Below are 19487 nucleotides of genomic sequence, written 5' to 3' on the forward strand. Positions count from 1 at the left end.
TGATGTTACGCGGGAAGCAGTGCCACAAACCTGTCGGATACGAAATGCGTATCATTTACGAGTTTAGCAATATGGCGGATAAGATTCACGTGGTGATGGATCTTGTTACACTACAGGTATGGGTCTGCAGTTTTCTAAAAAATAAAATATATAAACATATTTTTTAGGGAAGTTATAAAACATTACATCATTTTTAAAGTAAAAAAAACGATAATAGAGTTCCAAAATATTACAACAAAAAATAGAAAAAATATAGGTTTTATAAATATTAAAATATGAAATTAACATTTAAAAAACCTACGAAATGCACTGAAAAAAACATAGGTTTTACAGATGTTATAGTTAGGAATTAGCATTTAAAAAACCTTTGAAATTCACAAAAAAAATAGGTTTCAGGGATGTTATAGTTAGTTGGACATTTGACTCAGAAAACCAGAGAAATTCGCTTGTTATAGTTAGTTGAGCTAACTATAACTCGCGCGCCCGCAATGCACTGCTGATGATGTCACATATTACATCACTCATGACATGGTCAGTGACATCACTGATGAGATCTCAAATGACATCACTGATGACATCATCCAGTGAATGTGTATTTCTGTAAAGTTAAAATATTTTTCAGTTCATACGTCTTTATTTCAGAATATTTCATCTTAAAAAGACAGTCATAAAATGCTCAACACTAAGCAGAATACAGTAAATACCCATATTAAAACTGTCAGGCGTTACATTAAAAATCCTAGACACAATACATCATTAAATCGATCTACTAAGAGTGTCAATACAGAACAGGTAATATGACATGAATAAAACATGATTAAATCGAAAGACGTACTAAGAAATATATACACAATTATAAAACAATTAAAACAATTGATCAATGCCTGTTAGGTGCTTTGCTCTAATAATCCATGACCACCCCAAAAACTTTGCTACAGCAAAGGCCACAGGATCTGTAGTATTTGTCCTCAGTAGGCATAAAGCCTCCAGCCCAACCCATGTTCTCATGTTAGTACAAATTGGTTTTAACCATTTTCTTCGGGGGGCTAGATATGCGGGGCAAACAAAGAAAACATGTCCTGTTGATTCTTTTTGGTCCCTGCACCATGGGCAAAACTCGTTAGGATTACCACGCCATTTAGAAGTGAATGACCTCAATGGAAGCGACCCAACCCTAAACTGATGATATAACTTACTATCTCCACTCTTGGTGATGATATCCCAATAATCCTCAAAAGAGGGGTCAAGCTTATGTACCAAAAATCTACCAGTCAAAGAGGTGGAATCTGTCTGTGTAATAAGTTCTTGTCTTATTGTAGCCCAATAAAGTGCTTTAAACTCCCTTTTTGAGGGAAAGACACTTTTTTCAGGGGACGTCCACAACTGACCTAGGCCCATATTTTCCAGTAGTGATCTTACTTGTTTAAACCAAGGAAGGTTGCCTGAACCCACCATGGATCTGAGATCCGAAATTTTATTTGCAAAAAGTGCCAATTCCAGAGTTGTCCATATCCTCCTCCACAGAGCTACTGTTCTAAAACGGGCAATGTCGTCTATAGAATTGCAACCTAGGTCAAGTAACAGGAGCTTTATTGGGCTTGATTGGGGGAGACCAACCAAATTTCGAAGGAATTTGTTTTGAACTCTGACTAATGAGGAAAGGTCCGAAGAAGCCCATAAATCTGCACCGTACAGGATCGCTGAACTTATTTAAGCATTATATATTTTTAACGCAGGACCTATCCTTTTAGTCATGGAAGATCTCTGTTCCTTAATTAGTCACCCTGTCAGCTGGGCAAACTTTAAGGAAAGTACGTCAAGCTGGGGTTTCCATCTAAGCCTATTTTCCAATACCACCCCAAGGTATGTCATAACTTTCACCTGCTCTAACCCATAACCATTCATGCTAACATGACCACACTGCGGCCTATTTTTAGATAGCACCATGAATTATGTTTGGGTGACATTGACTTGTAGGTCGTTATGTTGACAAAATTCCTCAAACTTGTTTAGAGCGATCTGAAGGCCCTTCTGAGTTTTAGAAAGTATGAGGGTGTCATCCGCAAAGATGAGAAGCGGAAACTTTGTACCACCTAGGTCTGGGGCGTCTGTGGGTGTTTCGGCAAAGTACTGCACGACCCTGTTAATGAATAACAGAAACAGTGTTGGTGCAAGTACACAGCCCTGGCGTACACCTCGGGTGACAGGAAATCTCTCAGTAACCTGCCCCTGAGTACCCCACCTAACCTGTGCAAAATTTGCATCATGAAGTCTTTTCACTATTTCCTAAAGATCACGTGGCATTCCTAGAATTCCTAATGCCTCCCATAGCTTAGTTCTCTGAACTAAATCAAATGCAGACTTTAAGTCTACAAACGCTGCATAAAGAGTACCTCCACCCAAAGTAACCACCTTCCAATAAATTAAAAGGAATCTAAACACCTGGTCGATCGTACTGACACAGGATCTAAAGCCTGCTTGTAAAGGGGACAGAACGTTCTCAAGGTCTATCCAATCCTGAATTTTAGCTAACACCATCCTAGCTATAATTTTCTGGATGGCGTCTATTAAACTGATGGGGCGGTAATTTCCCGGGGCCGAGCGATCCCCTTTTTTGAATATTGGTAAGATCCCGCCAAGAGTCTGGGATTGGAGCCCCTTTCGCTATGGCGTTAGCTAGTAAGGTGATATATGGCACCCAGTTCAGAGAGTCGTATTTGAATAGGTCAGCCGGAATGCAGTCCATGCCTGCCGCTTTTCCAGCTTGTACCAACCTAAGTGCATTCTCTACATCTTTGCACTTGAACACTAAGGAGGGACACGTGGTCGAAGACTTTATGAAAGAGTCGCCAGAGACGCAAGCTGTTTCCGATTCATGGCCCCTAAACTGCGACTCAAAATAATCGACCCAATCAGCTGCGGACACATGATTTGAGGGGGCTGGCAATTCTGCAGTACTTCCCAATTTAACGATCTGCCAGAACTTAGGGCCCTATTAGGATGGCGGAGGAGGGACCGTCCGCAGGGGCAGCGGCGGTCCCTCCCTGCAAATTAGGATGTGATCGCCACCCTGGCGGTCACATCCTGTATGTTTAACATTGCAGCGGGTGCTGCTTGAAGCAGCACCCGCCGCAATGTTAAAAATGCAAGCTGTGCATTTGCATGCACAAAGCGGCAGGCACCACGCGGTGCCTGCCGCTTCGTGCATGAAAATGCAGGGGGGTACCATGGGTACCCCCCATGTGCACCCCCGCCCCCCACTTCACCCTGGGGGCCTGCAACGGGCCCCCAAAGAAAAGACCGTATGCCTTTTCGTGGCGGCATTGCCGCCGCGGAAAGGCATTACAAAATGCTAATCCTAATATGGCTGGCGGTGTCTGATAGACACCGCCACCATATGAGATCTTTTCCGCCGCGGTCTCGCGGCGGAAAAGCGGCGGATGGAGAAATGACCCCCCAGCCATCCTAATCTGGCTGGGGGTCTTTTCTGTGTCCGGCGCAGTGAATCCGCATCCTCCGGGCCGGCGGTGGCTTCCGCCGGCCCAGAGTATGCGGATTCACCGCAATCGTAATGACCCCCTGAAGTCTGGTTTCTTAATCTACTTGCCTCTAGTAAATCCTGCCAATGTTTATCTTCCCACTCTTTCTTTGCCTGCCTTTGTGTTTTTTTATACTTAAGCCTTGCTATCCTGATATTTTCAATGAATCGCGATTTTAAAGCTTTAACCAGGGAACTATATGCCAAACGGCACGATTTATTGTACAATTTATTCCCCGTTTTTTTTATATAGGTTTGCCAGGTTTAGCACTTTTGGAGAAAAGGGTTTTCAGAACTCTAAAGAGCTGCTCGTGGAGTGCACTGACATTCGCAATTTGATCCTCTTGTTCAACCAGTGCCTGTAAGGCACATAAGGTGGTAGAGACCTCAAGGGAGACCCTACCTAGGATTAAGGGATCATCTACTACCCTATTCCACCTAACCCTATGCTTATCATTTGTAAGAAGGGTCTCAGCAGTTGCAATCTAGGTGGCTCCATTACTCTCCCGGCAGTCGATTTTTAAGCTGAGAAGGAGCAGGTTGTGGTCATTCTCGGGGTGAGCAAAGATTATCATGCCCTCAAGAAGGGACCAGTGCTCAGCCTTAATAAGAATATAATCAATTCGACTTGAGTTAATACCATTGTTGAATGTTGCCCTGCCAATTTTGTCAGAACACGATCGACCATTGACGGCTCTCAACCCCCACTCAAGGCAGAGACCCAGCCACTGTAAGGCAGCCTCAGACCACTTCTTAATGGGTTTTAGTTCTAGGTGAGGGATGTTCCAGAGTGCATCTTCCTCTGCAAAGATATCGTCCCCCTCAATAGAAAGGGGTTCGAATGTACAATTTAGGTCACCTGCCATAACCACAAACAAATCCCTCCCAATGGAGTGAAGGAGGAGATCTAACTCGTTAATAATAATACCCGGGCTCCGTCCACCAGGCAGTACACAAGCATAAATATTAACAATAATTAACTCCTGTTGGTTGGGCCGAGACAACTTTATCACTAAAATGTCCGGGTTGTGTACTATTACCTCAGTTGGCCTATAGCCAAGCGACTGCCTCACCCATATAGGTAAACCACCTGACGGTCTGCCCCTTAAGCCTCTGGTAGCAGGTTTATAAAAATGAATGTACCCCAAGTGGAAAATTGGATCCGGAGCCCAGCTTTCTTGGAAGATTAAAATATCATTGTTGTCCACAAAGTCGGCCCATTCACTTATAACAATTTTACTCTTTAGCCCCGCGATATTCTACAAGACGATTTTAAGCAAGGAGTCCTGGTTTATAGGCTGGGTTTCCATAGACTCCCTCGGGAATAACCCCGGTTGCCTACCTCCCACTAAGGGAATCTCTGTAACTGAGGAGCCCAAGCACGACGTATCCACACATTTGCCGACCATCCGGCCAACCCTGGCCGTATCCAGAACATTCGCTACCAGGAGTGCATTCTCCTCCCCGAGACATGCACATGGTGTTATACCACTGTCCACAACAACACAAACCACTGCTCTGGCATCCACTAAAATATCCCTCGCCCTGCACGGTTGGCTTCCATATGGGACCCAGCCCATTTAACCACTTCGCTGCTCATGACGAGCTCAGCTCGTCATGAGGCACACTGGAGCTGTGCTTATGACGAGCTGAGCTCGTCATGAACAATGGGATTCAATAAATATCAGCACAGGAGGGGAAACGTCTTAGCAGCCAAGGTGTTAATTGGTCTCAATATTACCACCAGTAGGGTTGGTAAGTCAATCCACCCCCTCTAAGCCTATAATCGGATCAAATTGATTTGTCAAAGGGAGATAGTGCTCCACCCTATCAGAGGGATTATCAACATGTAGTCTCCCTCTGTGAAGATAGTGTAGTGGATGGGATGGACCACAACTCTCGTGGGCATAAAAGTAGTTTAGGCCTAGGGACTGAATGTCTCCCACTCTCCCATATCTTGGTTCTCTACGAATATACTCAACCCAGGGGTCTCTAAAATTCACAATGACACAATCACCCTCTAGATCCTTAATACTACGACCCACCCAACTCACTCTCCTCACATTTAATATCTCTGTGTTAGAAGAGGGAGGGAGCGTTCTGTTCTTGTTAAGCCAATAAATGACGTTCTCAGCCCCAATTCCTGGTACACCCACCAGTATAATCGTGTATGGTACTGACTCAGGGGGAAGGTTTACACAGGGGAGCCGCTGTTTAATACCCTCACTACCCAGGGGAGTGTGCCCATTAGGCTGAGTGACTACTGTTTGTACATGCGGTGCAGACTGCGTACTAGCCGCCACCCCTGCCCTGTGCCCCTATTCCCAATGGAACCTGGAGAGTTACTCGCTATAGTGCGCTTCTCCACACATGGTTGTACAAGTCCATTAACAGGCCAATCAATAATACCCGGTTTAACAGCCCTAGTGCAATCACTAGACCCCCGGGCTTTGGAAGCAGGAACAGTGGCCTTTTTGTCCTCCATAACTTTCGCAAGCATATCAAGCGTGTCAGTTTTCAAGCTGTTCTAGTTTGGAGTTAACCATTTTCGTTCTCTCCAATAGAGGTAGCATCAGAGATTTAACTAATTTCTCAATTTTTCCTAAAAACCCCTCATTTAAGCTGCATTGGAGAGATAATTGGGAAGGGCCTGGGGACGCCGTATGCGGGCTGGGGGACGGAACTGTGGAGTGTGGAGTAAGATTTGTGTTTGTATTTTTGCAATTTTGGCAGGGCCACCTTTCTGTGAACCACCCCCTTTCTTCCTTTTGCTAGTGTTAGTGTTAGCATTGGTTTTAAGATTTTTGCTAACACCGGATTTTGGCCTTTGGGAGGGGAACTATGTGGCGATGGAGGTTTGGAGGCTCTACAACTCGAACCACTAGTTGTTGATGAACATAGTATAGGGCCGACCATTGAATTTTCAGGCTCCACCGGCAGGGAACTAGGTATTGGACTCTGGGTGACAAGGGCATCTATAGGTCCGAGTTGTTCGGGATTGACCACTGACCCAATAGTACCCAATAGTACCCAATGAGGAGAACTTCCCAGTTAAAAGATCTAGGGACAACCGTTTCTCAGTAAGTGCTATTTCTTTTTCTAACACCACTGTTGCCCGTTTAATGAATTGATCAATAGTACCGGTAACCGCCCCACTAGTAGTAGAAAGAGTAACATTTCTACCCTTCCTAGGAAGTTGTGCCATAATAACTAAAAACCTAAGGACACTGACACGAGGGAAGATACAGAAAGTATACACCAGAAATTTAGTAAAATACAATTATGAAGTATAAAGGCCCAAAATACAAACAACAAGAATTTACCCTAACTCAAAACTAAGGGGGGAGGCCCAGCCCGGCCTCGTTCGTCCTCGGACGGCCTCAGACAGTCCCGCCCTTCGCCCGGGCACGTCCCGCGTGCGTCCCGCGTTGCCTAAAAGAGGTTTGATTAAATAGAGCAGGTGGTGGGCTAATCACGGGAAGAGGCACCAGCTGAAAACTAACTGGGAATGCTGGTCCTCGCAGTCCCTTGAGCCCGTGTCCACACAGAAGCAGAAGCCGTCCAGGTAAAATTGCACTCCTCTGGCAATGATGAAAATAAGGTGTCCAAGCAGAAACCAGGGGTCGTGTAACAGGATACAGGCAGCGAGCATATATATATATGCCAAGGTGTATTGAAGAATGAGTGGATTTACAATTACATGATATAATATGAGTATATACAGATATATATATATATATATATATATATATATATATATATATATATATATAGATATATAGATATATATATACCACACAAAAGAGTTACCCCTACAGAAGAGCCATCACCCTGGTAAATTGCGCTTGACGAAATTTAAATAAGGCTGCACAAACGAAGATGAAAACACAGTATGTTTCTTGTCAACCTAGCCTGACGCGTTTCGTGTCTTGCACTTTATCAAAGGCTATCTTGTGGATGGTGAAATGCACAACAGTCCATGTACTGATTTAAATCAGGATGTCCCATCTCAGTGGACGTGGCCTCTTTGCAAGGCCTCCTGAACTCTTAGTACTTGTTTTACTCCAGGGAGCCTGCTCACATGTAACCAAACTTGAGTCCTAATATGCACCCCAGTGGGTTTCTGTGCAGTTCTCAATGTTCATTGTCACAAGTTGCTGCCTTCATTATCAGCTCCAGTCCCGATAGCGGCGTACGCCGGTTGGTATCGCCTCAGGTCCGCCATAAGCAGTGGGGCTCTTCTACGGCTGGGTTAGCCGTACCAAAATACCACACAAAAGAGTTACCCCTGGTAAGTTGCGCTTGACGAAATTATATATATATCTATATATATATATATATATATATATATATGTATATATATATATATATATATATATATATATATATATATATATATATATATATATATATATATATATATATATATATATATATATATCTATCAGGAACACTCCAAACTTCACCATACAAGAAAGGCACTGCCTCCGTGAAATCTTGAATTCCAAATAAGTTTTAATCACTTATTGGCTGCTTGACGCGTTTCGGCGGTAAGCACCCGCCTTGTTATATATTTATACTATTTATACTATCATGCAAACCTACAAAGATGATGTGAATTGTATTTTCTATTTTTCATACCATGAAAAATCAGCCTGAGTACTATTAAGGTTTAAACTGGAAGAAAACAGACTGCGTTGTGGTTAAACAATGTGTAAACTTCTTCTATGTCCATGCCTCAATTTCAATATGGTGTAGACGTAGCATCAAGGGTGGCTATAAAGGGTTAAAAAAAATTACAAATCCTGTCATGTGATCAAGCCCTGGGATCAGGGTGAAACGCGTTATTGCGGAGGTGCGGGTGAAATAAAACAGCTTCAGCCATAAGCCATCTGTGTTTTGAAAAAACGTATCTTAGAACACATTAGAGCTGTGAAAAATAAAGATATGTCATATGCCACAGCGAAGCACATGGCGGTTTGTCAAAAAAGCGACTGGAGAGCTATGTCCTACTATGGCATACACATGATAAATACGGATGAACGTGGTGGTAACAGGCAGCGTAAACTGAGACAGACTGAATCAAAGTTCATAATCAGACTTAAAACAAAAATGCCCGGGGGGGATGAACTTTGACGAAGAACTTCATGTACATTTAGAATGAAAATGGAGAAACCAAACAGAACTGAAAGAACAAATGCAAAACATGTAACAGCTATAGGAAATAGGGTACTATACCCAAGGTAAAACTTGTACATGGGAACTGAACTTTGAACTGGTACTATACCACAATGCCAAGGACTGGCGCATAAATGCAGCGCGCTATTATATACTATTGTGTGAATATCATAACAAAATACAGCGCGTAACAGCAGCGCGTGAATATATTATCATGTCAAAAATATAGTATGCGTTTAAAATACTGTATGTCAGAATATTGAAAATGTTATTGTTGAAATTATGAACCACTAATCCCACAATGCACCTTAACAGCCAGGTGGGATAAATAGTAAACATAGAAGATTGCTCACTTACCGTGAACAAAGCCTGTTTCTAGGCTGAAACGCGTTGTTCTGAGCTGGAGTAATAAACTGAATTGCGAATATTTCAGAACTTTGTGTGCCGCATCCTTTGTGAGAAAATTGTACGTTTGGGCCTGGATCCGGCCCCTATGCAGAGCACCCACAGCTGAGCGCCCGGAGTCGAAGGATCACTTTGCAGAGAAATATATATATACACGAATAAACTCTTCGCTGACCCTTCTCCTCCAGCGAGAATACACAGCACCACAACAGAGGTATGGTTTTCAAAATTATTTATTTAGCACACCCAAATGCAAAAAACAGGTTTGAAAGGACGGTCTACGCAGTTCGGCTTCACAGCCTTCTACTGGACCATAGAGTCCCACCGTCTTGAGTGTCTATCCAAAGTGCACAAGTGCTCGAACCTTTTTAACTTTTTACTGCTCTCAAGCAGCAGCTAAACTGTGCATCCCCATATACAAGTCATGGCAATCAAAGTCACCATTTTACAACTTATGTTTTCTTGTTGTTATGAAAACGGTACAATAATTTCAAAATTAAAAATGTTAATTTAGAAAAAGTGTAAATTGTGACCTAGATCATGTATTTTTCGTATATAAACAATTTTACAATAATTTACAGTTTTATAATTTTTTATGTGTGCTGTTTCTCATCACTGTAAAGTACATTGCATTAAATACCCTCGATCAACAGAAAGTGCATGTGCAGGTTTATCATTAAACAATTCCACTTCATATCCACAATTACGTGCTCAGTAGAATTAACAAATATTCATAAAAAGGTCCCAAATTCCTTTGATATAGTGAGGTTGACCAGAAAAATTAAAGGATCGATGGTTGACTATATGTATCAAGAGGTGATATTAAAGTGACTGGTGTAGGTATATACAATGGGTTAAAAATTCACTTATGGTGAAGTACACATACAATGTAAACCCATTCTATGTTTGTGTCCACTCAGAATCTCCGGAACAAGAGAAAAATGTACAAACACAGATGTTTTGTTCATCTAGTAAAGAGGAATTTCCTTAAGACAGAGAATCAACAGGGAGCTTGCACTTGGGTGATACGAATAACTAATGCTCGTTCATGGGCTCATGAGATGCCAATGACTCAAAGTAAAGTGTCAGTGCAAAAAGAGTGATTACGGTAAAGTACTAGAATAGCAGCATGTTATAATGTACCTTAATACTTCATGAACCATTAAGTTGATCCCTGCTACACTATACCTCTGGATGATTAATACATTCCCTATGGAACCATCAAACCTAAGATGTTAAGACCTAGTAAAACTATTAAGGTCAAATCTGGGACTGGTTATCTTTATGTAGGCATGAAAAGAAAACATTTGCAAGAAAGGAGTGTATATATCAACAAGTGTCCAGATGAAGACCAATCTCAAATTTCAAAATGTCAGATGACAAACGGACAAATCTCATAATTCCACAATTTCACATTGGGAAAGTCTGGAGCAGAATGGCCAGGAAAGTTGGTAAATCCATGGTTTTTGATGACTACAGATTGATGGTTCATATCTTATTACTGCAAAGGTATATGTAGTTCTGCATCAGATTATGCCCTCGTGGGCTTTCAGTACCAATGGCCAAAATAAGTTGTGATTCCGCTTTTCTTAGATCCAGTGTCCTGTCTCCGCCTGGTACTTTTGGGTTGAGGATTTTGATGCCAAAGAATTTCAGTTGTTGGTTGTCACTGGAATGGAAGGCATTAAAGTTTTTGGCCATAGGATAAGAAATATATTTGATCTTATTGGCCCGCAGATGTTGCAGAATCCTCAATTTCAGTTTGTTAATTGTACTTCCAATGTAAAGCTTCCGGCAGGGACACTGTAGTATGTAAATCACAGAGTTGGACTCACAGGTAATGTACAATACTCAATTCAATTTCATTTTATTGTTTGACTAGCAGCCCGTCCCGACCTTGTCCGGGAGCAACAGGCTTCTCCGCATTCCGCCCAGCAGCCCGGGCCCCCGCCCGGCCCGTCCCCCACCTGCCCCGACCCCCTTTCCCCGACATGGGTCCCCTTACCTCAGCCGCCGCTCCTCGCGCCTGTCCGCTGCTGATATGCTGCTTTAAATATGTCTGTTCTTCTTCGCAGAGGTGTACAGCTGACCAATCCGTTCTAGAGTGTACATTGGCTGGGAAAGCTTACATCATAGCTAATCTTTTTGACCTAGAGGTGTGTTAATGATTGCTGTTTCACCATAAAAACACGGGATCATTCTCTTTTCTCCTGCAGCCCGGGCCCCTGCCCAGCCCGTCCCCCGCCTGCCCCGACATGGGTCCCCTTACCTCAGCCGCCGCTCCTCTCGCCTGTCCACTGCTCGCACCGGCGCTGGCCTGCCCGCTGCTCCTCACGTCACCGCTCCTCCCCGCGCCATGTCCGCCACTCCCTTACCTCACCCGCTGCTCCTCCAGCCTGTCTGCTGCTCGCACTGCCGCTGGCCTGTCCGCTGCTCCTCACGTCACCGCTCCTCCCCGCGCCATGTCCGCCGCTCCTCGTCGCGCTCCTGGATGCCGCTCCTCCCCGCGCTCCTGACGTGAGCACGCATGCCGCGGCCGGCGCTACTTCGGAGGGACTACTTTTTTTTTACAGTAAATTATTTAAATATCGTATTTTTTTTATTTATATAGCCTATAACCATCTACACACCCTGCCGATTCCAATGGTGTATCGGGTGTGTGGATTGGCGCTGTGGTTCCCGAGTTTACCCGCCACAAAGGCTGAAAGTTCTTCCTTTATAATAGTAGTATAGATTAATAAAAATCGTTACAATATTCAGACAAGTTAATGAATACAAATTTTAAAACGATAAATAATAAATATTCCATCACAGGTAGGGACAACACTGATCGTATTTCATCCATTTTACTACATTGTTAAGTTCATTAGCAAATCTTTCAGTATTGTCCTTTCTGCCACCACTGACTTCCTTCCTTGAACGGCTAGGCCTTAGGTGCCTTTATCAGTTCAATTTCTTGTATCAGTTTTGTTACCATGGTCATAAATTTAACTCCCCACATGCCAAGATGGATGATGTGCCTCCTAACCAGCTTGTCAATGCTTGCCGGCAGGTGCTGACCTTTAACGTAATAAAAATGGCCCGTAGGTACAATATTCTTAGAGCTAGTAGAGCTGGACATGCACATAGCAGATGCGTCAAAGTTTCCTTCTGGTGTCCACACAGTCTACAGTTGAAACTTTCTACTTGATGTTTCCAAGAGGGCCTTAAATCCTTTGAGTAGTGCATGGCCATTCGGTAAGCTACAAAAGCTTTTTTAAATGTTAACTATAATGTGAGGCTAAATATCCCTGTGGTTTTTGGTGGGTGTAAGAGTTGACTACTGTCCATTTGTGGCGCCGTTTCGTTAAAGATATTTTATCTTCTAACAAGGAATTCCTTTTTGCTGACCCGTTGGCTACTTTACAGAAGTGCACTTTGTCTATTTATTTCCCATACTTCTTGTAGATCCAATGTGTTCAAACAGGTGCTAAGGTAGCTTCCCCATAAGGTGGTGTTAGGCTGGTTTTCCTGATAATTTATTTCCTTCCAGCAGATTTTGTCCATTGACTCGCTTGGGGCAGAACGAATTTTATGACACAGCTTTGCAAACATGGACATTGACCGGAATTTTTGGTTCTGTAGGCCAAATTCGAGGCGGACTTGGGCGGGCACAGCTGAGTGCAGCAGATTAAAGACTACTTTGTAGATTTTGTTTTGTAGGTTGTTTAACATTTTTGCCTCCCCTCCTAGCCACGTGGTTAACCCAAATGACAAAGTAGGTATGATTTGTGAAGCCATTACTTTTAGTAGGTGAGTATAATTCGAGCCAGCCATTTTTTGTTGCAGTTGCCTATAAGCGTAGATTAATGATTGGGCCTTCCCTTTTAATACCAGAAAGTGCTTCTTTTTTTAATTCCCTTGCTCAAGGGTTATCCCCAAATACTTATATGAGTCCTGTTCTTCTAGGACTGAGTTGTTGATTGACCATTTAATGTTCAATTTCTTCCCCTCCACTAGCCGTAGCACTTTTGTTTTTTCTTTGTTCAGCTCCAAATTTTCTTGTGCTAAATAAGACAATAACTTATTTACTAAGCGTTGCAGACCTATTTGTGTATTTCTTAGTAGTACTATATCGTCTGCATACTGCAGAATTGGAACTGAAACGTTGCCAAGTTTCGGGGCGTGACTCTCGATTTTTTTCTAGATTGCATCCGATGTCTGCTAAGTATAAGTTAAAAAGGCTGGGGGCTAGGACACAGCCTTGTTTTAAGCCGTCCTGGGTCTCGATTTCTTTTGTTAGGCTGGTCCCGTTCCCTTGTTTTACCTTTGCCCATGTGTCGCTGTACAGGCTGATTATTGCGTTTATTAATTTGTCTGGCAGCCCCCATTTTCTTAACTTTCCCCAGAGGCTTGGCCTACTTACTTGGTCAAAAGCTGCTTTTATATCTACAAAACACCTGTATAGTCGTTAATTCTTTTTTTTGGCGTTCTCCATTAACAGGCCTAAGGTGGTCAAGTTTGTGGTCATTCCCATCCCTTGTCTAAATCCAATTTGGAAACTAGGGATTATGTTAATGGATTTTGCCCAGTCCAGCAGCTCTTCCAAGAGGCATGAAGCATAGAGCTTGGCTTCGACGTTGATTAGGGAAATCAACCTGTAATTCCCTGGATTTTTTCGATCCCCTTTCTTATGAATTGGGTGAATGATGTTTCCTTTCCATGTAGCAGGTATGTTTCCCTTTGTAAAAATGTGGTTGAATAACACTGTTAAGTGTTCGGCCCAAAAATCTTCGTTGGTTTTGAATACTGCTGTTGGGAGACCATTTGGTCCAGGAACCCCCTCTGCTTTGAGTTTTTGAATTAGCATTTTTAAATGGGTGCGGGTAGTCAGAGTGTCTTGGTGGAAACCGTCTTTTTAAGGGTTAGCGTTTTTGTGAATTCTTTTACTAGCGCCTATGACTTTTAGGTTATCATGTTCGTATTATTTGATAGACCTCGGTTATTTTCGTTTCTATGTGGTTCCTTTTTTAGATAAAGGTTCTTCACATAATCTCCCCAGGTCCTGTTCCCGATTCTGGGGTCCTGTTGCAGTACTACGCCTGAGTTTAGATCATTAATGATGGCCCAAAAGTCTCGGGAGTTAGATTTTTTGCTTGTAAACAGTAGTTTTTCCCAGATCGATTCTTTATATTGTGCCTTCGCCATCCATAGCTTTTTCCTGTATTTTTTTCTCATGCTTTCAATGACGTTATTGTTTAGTTTGTTTCCCTGTGCGGCTGATCTTTGTTGAGTCTTTAGTGCCCTAGCTAGTTTTCTCTTTTCAAGTTTTAATTCGGAGTTGAACCATGATGCTGACTTTACTTTTCCCTCTCTTTTCACCCCTGGCAGAACCGAGTGCTTTTCCTTCAGGTCCTCCAATAAATTTTCCCAGTTGTTTACGGGGTCTTCATGTTCTAAGCTCCCGAGTTTAGTCACAAAGTTACTGGCTGTAGACTGAATGTTCTTTGTTTCTCCTCCCCTCCACTTTATTTACCAGAGGTTAAATTTTTCTGGTTGTTGCTGTAGCGAGCATCATTTTTCAGCTCTTGGAACTGCGATGATCATCCGTATGATTTGGGGGAAATGATCACTTTCTAAGCGCTGAACTATTGAGTATTCCACTATAGAATTTATTATCCTGGCACTTACAATTGTAAAGTCTATAGTAGATTTAACCTTTCCACTCATATAGGTGGGTACCGGCAAAGAGTGGCTATTTTTTTGCTATTTAGAATTGTTAGGCCCATTGATTTTATGTTGCTCAGTGGAACTTGTTTGGACCCGTGTGCTACTCTTTTCTCCCTGTTGGGTCTACCTTTGTCGGCGCTCAGTAGGTTACAATTAAAGTCTCCCGATATAATCACCAAGCTTGATTTGTTGGTTTTTTGAAGGGTTTTAATGAGTTTGATTAGCAATCCCATTTCTTCATTTTTTGCTTTTCGGTCTGGATGTATGTAGATGTTTAACAGTAGAAGCTGGTACTGGGGCTTTATTGTGATTTTTGTGGCCTGAACCCAGTTTAGCCCGACGTCCAGTTCCTCTTGTTCCCGGTTAAATTTTTGTGACACAAAAGTTGATAGAACGCCTCGTGGATGCCCATGTTTTGACAGCCTTTCTACTAGTATGTGATAATCAGTGAATCCTGGAATTCCTGGGTGGGTCGAGTTCCAGGTCTCTTGTAGGAGTATTATATCTTGTTCACCAAAAAATGTTTGGGTTTGGTGGTCCTGCTCCATTCTACTAAACCCGTGCACATTCCATGAGCATATTCTAATCGTTGGCGGGTTTATTTCTTCCGTGTGTGGGACTTGTCTTTGTTCTCTAACTGTGGCATTTTTTACTTTTCTAGGGACTCTTTTTGCTTACCGCCGATGGGATCCATGACCAGTCCTGGTTGCTACAATGGGGCCAGCTTTTGAATGTCTGGTTTTTGGAGTTGATATTGGATCCCAGTGTTTTTCCCTGGGACGATGCCCGTGCTGCGTGTAGGCACTTTTTTACCTTGGGGCTTTGCGATTTCTCCTCCTTTAAATGGACTGAGCTATTAAAAAGGGGGTAGGGATATCTGGGGCGCTTATGTTGCTGCAGGGTTATTCCCCAGCTCTCTAATGTTGCTTTATGGGCAAAGATTTTAACTGCCAGCTCCTTTGATATCCAAGTAATAACCGAGTTTTCAATGTCTGGCTTGGCTTTGTTTTATTGGAACTCCACTGCTTCGATGTGTTGTGAGGCTATTCCATTTAATTCCCGGATTTCCTTAACTAATTTTATAATATTTCCTCTATTAAGGGTATCCTGTCTTTCCTTTGTTGGGTATTCCGGGATAAAGGTCAGTACTGGTTCGATCTCATCTAGTTATTTTATTTGTTTTCCTTCCCGGTCCATTTGGGGATCTTTTGTTCTTGTGGTCCGTGTGTTTGTAGTTGTAACTTTTGCATGACCTTTGGTTATCACGTTACTTTTTTCAGATAACTTCACGTTTCCCAGTTCTATATATTGAGTAATTTGCTCGTATTCATGAGTGGCACTCTTTAAGATGACGCTCCTGCCCCTTCCTTTTGTGGTAATCTTGAGTGCCGTCTGGTCTGTTCCTAGCTGTAGGGCTTAGGTTCCCTATTTTGGTTACTTATTTTTTCACTCAACGGCCCGTTATTTGTTTTTCGTACTCTCTCTTTTTTCCCATGTAGTGGGGCCGGGCTGACCTCTATGCTGAATATTGTGGCTTGGAGAGCTGGTTCTTTTACGAGTTCCTTGTATTGATGATTTTCCGCTGGTATTCTTGGAAGCGCTGTTTGTTTTACTGTCCTCTTAGGACAGTGTGAGCCTGCAAGTTGTTGTATCCTCAGCCTTGACCCCTCGGAAATTATTAATTCTAATTTGTGAGAAGATTCCACCATTATCGAATTCTCAAACGAGTAGCTCACCCTTTCCGAGTATAGTTGGTCCTGTCTACTGGTGGAGGCTTTCGACGCAACGTTATTCGTTTTGAGCTCTTGACTTACATTCTTTGTAAAGATGGGGAAGAGGTGTTCAGAGGCTACGTTTTGATTGTTTTTTTGTTTGGGCCGTGCCTTCCTGGCTTTCTTCCTTTGTCTTTTTCTTAGTTTGTCTTGGTGCTCCGATAGATGGGTAGGCGAGTGTTCGTTTGTTTGTGCCTCGTGACTTTTCATTACCCCATCTTCACACTCTTTGTTTGTGAGGGGCTTGTCTTTGAGGACCCCTTCGTTGCCGGTACTCAGTTTTGATCGGAGAATTGGGGCTTTTTAATATTTCTTTGTTGGGGATTTTGTCTGGGTTTTCCCGGTTTCCCTTTGGATCACATGAATACTTTACTACTAGTTGTCCGAGGCTCTCCCGCATAAAGCGGCATACCTTGTGGAGCTTCCTGTGTTTCGTCAGGGTGGTGGCAGCTCCTGGCGTCACTGGGGGCTTATGAGGCTAAGGATCCAAAGTGCGCTCTGTGTTGGCTCTTGATACTCGCTATTCGTTATTGCAGCATTCTCCATTTGCTATTCCTGGCGCGCTGCACAATTAGGTGCAGGCGCCTTGTACTCTTTATACTGCTGTAATTTTAACATTGCATATGCTGATCCTGGCGTGCTGTACGATTAGGTGCAGGCGCCTTGTATTATTTTAAATTGTTGGTGTTCTCTAACACTCTGCACTACTGTGGGCTTACCATCTCTTGTGGCTGCACACGCCCGGTACATCGCGGCTCCTCTGCCGTTGTGTGGAGGGCGGCTCTTCCCCCACGGCTCTCTGTGCCGGTCGGGTGGAAAGCGGGTGCCATCTTGGGAGAGCCTGAAGGACACAGAGACCACACTAGGCGGTCTAGTTGTCCGAGGCTCTCCCGCATAAAGCGCACATGCGCTTGCGCCAAAGTTAAGCCCGTCTGTGCCCGTCCGCGGCCGACCGGGGCCAGGGGCACACCACCATGCTAATTTTTTAACATACTCTTCCGCACAATTGCGTTCCCTCCATAATAACTGGCCACTTAACTCTGAGACACTGTCTCGTATTCAAGCCCTTGGTATTGCTCTGCCCTTGCCCACCTTGCCCCTTTTTTAGATCCCCCATCCGTCCAGGATGGTGTCCCTCCCGTGCCCCTCCATCCCCGCCCCCTCCCATGTCACTGCTGCCCTCCTTTTGAACACAAGGTCTGCTGTCAAGCACCAAATTGAAATATTTGGGCTCTTGGATTCCAACTCTCCTGACCTATTGTTTTTAACCGAAACATGGTATCGCCTGGACTCCTTACCCAGCGTCTTGGCGGCCCTCCCGCCCCACTATTTTATGCTCCGTGCTGACCGACCGGAGGGGAGAGCGGATGGCGGGGTAGCCCTGATTCCCCGTAAGGGACTCCATTTTCAGACACTTGCATCACCCGCGATACCAGCAGCAGATTGCCTTGTAGTACGCTCTGTTTCTTTCAAGATTCCAATTACATGTGTATTAATGTACCGGCCACCCCAGCTATCTCCTGGTTTTCGCCCCGCCTTTCAGGACCTGCTGGCCACCTTGGCAGTCAACAGCGTCTCTGTCCTTGTTTTGGGAGATTTTAATTTCTGGCCTACTGATCCTGCCGAGGACACTATATCCAAAGACTTTACCCAACTGCTGCTCACTCTTAATTTTACCCAGCACGTTCATGGACCTACCCACAACCGGGGCCACATTCTCAATCAGATATGGACATTAAATATCCCGATTTCTGCCCCAACTATCTCGCCCTGCACATGGTCTGATCATTCCTTGCTCGCCTTTTCTTTGGACTTGAGTCTCGCAAAAACATCTCTCTTCCCCAAAAACATCTGGGCAAGGAATTGAAATCAAGTCGACATTCCGTCTTTGTGTAACTCGCTAACCACCACCTGTCCCGATCTATCGGGTTCGGCCCTACACTCCCAGGCTACCACCCTCGATCGCTGGCTTACCAAAGCCTTTGACCTAGTGGCCCCTCTGAAGCGGATTACCATCAACCGCACCCACAATGCCAACAAGTGGTTCAGCCCTGGCCTTAAAGCCAAGAAATTGGAGGCACGACAGACTGAACGAGCTTGGAGGATAGCATACTGCCCGACCCGCAAACAACACTATATTACCATCCTCAGTGATTATAAAAAAGACATCTCAGCAGCCAAGACAAAATACTTTTCGGGCGTATTCTAGCCGCGGAAAGCCAGCCGCGTGAGATTTTCGCCACCGTCCACGAGCTGGCTTCATCGGACAGAACTTTGCCTAAGATCCCCCCTTCTCAGGCCCTATGCGACTCACTGAACAAGTTCTTTATTGAGAAAGTAGTTTGGATTAAAGCCAATATCCCTCCCCCTTCGTCTACCTTCACTGACCCCCAACAGCCAGGCAATAACCTGTCTCTCACTCACATCCCTGCACTGACTAGAGAATCCCTGCCCCCCCTACTTAGGCGTGTCAAGTCAGGCTCTCCAGCTGACATTTGCCCGGCCCGCATTCTCCGTCAGATTTTCTCTGATTGTCCATCTCCTGCCCTTACCCTCCTGAATGATTCCCTCACGCATGGCACCGTCCCTGCTCCCTTCAAGACCGCTATAATTATCCCTATACTAAAAAAGCCCGGGGCGGATCCTGCCTCCCCAGCAAACTATCGCCCTATATCCCTTCTCCCGTTTTTGGGAAAGGTCGCTGAGTCCCACGTCACCCAGGCGCTTAGCTCTTTTATAGAGGATAGCAACTACCTTGCACCCTGCCAGGCGGGCTTTCGTCCTCGGCATTCCACCGAGAAGGTGGTTATCTCGGTCATGGATCAACTCAGGGAGGGGCTCGATACTAACACCCCCCAGGACCTTGTCCTCCTAGATCTGTCCGC

General features: G+C 44.1%; 1 protein-coding gene across 2 annotated transcripts in view; it reads left to right on the forward strand.

Moving 5' to 3' along the window:
• ZNF365 (zinc finger protein 365) overlaps positions 1–19487 on the forward strand; it is a 414409-nt gene that overhangs the window by 21474 nt on the left and 373448 nt on the right. The window contains exon 1 of one of the 2 annotated variants that reach the window (XM_086920086.1): positions 9212–9335. The exons of the other annotated variant lie outside the window; for it this stretch is intronic. The gene's annotated coding sequence lies outside the window, so the exon portion shown is untranslated. Of the gene's footprint in view, positions 1–9211; positions 9336–19487 lie in introns of those variants that run through there. 2 annotated transcript variants of the gene reach the window in all.

Source organism: Lissotriton vulgaris, chromosome 5, assembly GCF_964263255.1.
Source record: "Lissotriton vulgaris chromosome 5, aLisVul1.2, whole genome shotgun sequence".
Lineage (NCBI taxonomy): Eukaryota > Metazoa > Chordata > Amphibia > Caudata > Salamandridae > Lissotriton > Lissotriton vulgaris.